This window comes from Doryrhamphus excisus, unplaced genomic scaffold (genome assembly GCF_030265055.1).
Source record: "Doryrhamphus excisus isolate RoL2022-K1 unplaced genomic scaffold, RoL_Dexc_1.0 HiC_scaffold_33, whole genome shotgun sequence".
In the NCBI taxonomy this organism is placed as follows: domain Eukaryota; kingdom Metazoa; phylum Chordata; class Actinopteri; order Syngnathiformes; family Syngnathidae; genus Doryrhamphus; species Doryrhamphus excisus.
Genome location: NW_026652248.1, coordinates 37501 through 40000, shown reverse-complemented (window position 1 = coordinate 40000; position 2500 = coordinate 37501).

Below are 2500 nucleotides of genomic sequence, written 5' to 3'. Positions count from 1 at the left end.
AAAATGACAAAGTCCCAACGGGGAGAGTTTAAAAGTGTATCCGGCGGGCCTGGAGGCCCGAGGCGGCCCGGAGGGGCGACCAAATGCCGCTGCGAGCTCCAGTAGAGTACCCAGCGTGTCAAGAAAAGAGAAAAAAAAATGACAAAGTCCCAACGGGGAGAGTTTAAAAGTGTATCCGGCGGGCCTGGAGGCCCGAGGCGGCCCGGAGGGGCGACCAAATGCCGCTGCGAGCTCCAGTAGAGTACCCAGCGTGTCAAGAAAAGAGAAAAAAAAATGACAAAGTCCCAACGGGGAGAGTTTAAAAGTGTATCCGGCGGGCCTGGAGGCCCGAGGCGGCCCGGAGGGGCGACCAAATGCCGCTGCGAGCTCCAGTAGAGTACCCAGCGTGTCAAGAAAAGAGAAAAAAAAATGACAAAGTCCCAACGGGGAGAGTTTAAAAGTGTATCCGGCGGGCCTGGAGGCCCGAGGCGGCCCGGAGGGGCGACCAAATGCCGCTGCGAGCTCCAGTAGAGTACCCAGCGTGTCAAGAAAAGAGAAAAAAAAATGACAAAGTCCCAACGGGGAGAGTTTAAAAGTGTATCCGGCGGGCCTGGAGGCCCGAGGCGGCCCGGAGGGGCGACCAAATGCCGCTGCGAGCTCCAGTAGAGTACCCAGCGTGTCAAGAAAAGAGAAAAAAAAATGACAAAGTCCCAACGGGGAGAGTTTAAAAGTGTATCCGGCGGGCCTGGAGGCCCGAGGCGGCCCGGAGGGGCGACCAAATGCCGCTGCGAGCTCCAGTAGAGTACCAAGCGTGTCAAGAAAAGAGAAAAAAAATGTGACAAAGTCCCAACGGGGAGAGTTTAAAAGTGTATCCGGCGGGCCTGGAGGCCCGAGGCGGCCCGGAGGGGCGACCAAATGCCGCTGCGAGCTCCAGTAGAGTACCCAGCGTGTCAAGAAAAGAGAAAAAAAAATGACAAAGTCCCAACGGGGAGAGTTTAAAAGTGTATCCGGCGGGCCTGGAGGCCCGAGGCGGCCCGGAGGGGCGACCAAATGCCGCTGCGAGCTCCAGTAGAGTACCCAGCGTGTCAAGAAAAGAGAAAAAAAAAATGACAAAGTCCCAACGGGGAGAGTTTAAAAGTGTATCCGGCGGGCCTGGAGGCCCGAGGCGGCCCGGAGGGGCGACCAAATGCCGCTGCGAGCTCCAGTAGAGTACCAAGCGTGTCAAGAAAAGAGAAAAAAAATGTGACAAAGTCCCAACGGGGAGAGTTTAAAAGTGTATCCGGCGGGCCTGGAGGCCCGAGGCGGCCCGGAGGGGCGACCAAATGCCGCTGCGAGCTCCAGTAGAGTACCCAGCGTGTCAAGAAAAGAGAAAAAAAAAATGACAAAGTCCCAACGGGGAGAGTTTAAAAGTGTATCCGGCGGGCCTGGAGGCCCGAGGCGGCCCGGAGGGGCGACCAAATGCCGCTGCGAGCTCCAGTAGAGTACCCAGCGTGTCAAGAAAAGAGAAAAAAAAAATGACAAAGTCCCAACGGGGCCAGTTTAAAAGTGTATCCGGCGGGCCTGGAGCCACGAGGCGGCCTTAAAGTGCTGGGAAATGCGACGTGGAGTGGCGCTGTCCAGCCTTTAAAAGTGTATCCGACAGGCCTGCAGCCCCGAGGCGGCTTTAAATTGCTGGGAATTGCGACGTGGAGTGGCGCTGCGACGTGGAGTGTCGCTGTCCAGCCTTCGGTGCTGAACCGCAAGCCCGCCGAGCGAATGAACACGACGCACGGACGGCCGGTGGCACGTCATAGAGCGGTTTAAAATACAAGAGGGACGGCCGGAAGCCCCTCCGGCCCCGCTGTAAAGTGTGTGAAAACGAGGGCGGGACCCCCGGCGCCCTAAAGCGGCTCGGCGTTGCGAGGAGAGCCGCTGCAAAGTGTGTGAATTTCACGCGGGAGGCTGGCGGCTCGCTGCCCGCTTTGCCCGGCTTTGAAACACGCCGCAAAGTGTATTAAATGAGGGCGGGAGGAAGGCCGCTCGCTGCCCGCGCTGCCCTGCTTTGAAACACGCCGCAAAGTGTATTAAATGAGGGCGGGAGGAAGGCCGCTCGCTGCCCGCGCTGCCCTGCTTTGAAACACGCCGCAAAGTGTATTAAATGAGGGCGGGAGGAAGGCCGCTCGCTGCCCGCGCTGCCCTGCTTTGAAACACGCCGCAAAGTGTATTAAATGAGGGCGGGAGGAAGGCCGCTCGCTGCCCGCGCTGCCCTGCTTTGAAACACGCCGCAAAGTGTATTAAATGAGGGCGGGAGGAAGGCCGCTCGCTGCCCGCGCTGCCCTGCTTTGAAACACGCCGCAAAGTGTATTAAATGAGGGCGGGAGGAAGGCCGCTCGCTGCCCGCGCTGCCCTGCTTTGAAACACGCCGCAAAGTGTATTAAATGAGGGCGGGAGGAAGGCCGCTCGCTGCCCGCGCTGCCCTGCTTTGAAACACGCCGCAAAGTGTATTAAATGAGGGCGGGAGGAAGGCCGCTCGCTCGGTCGG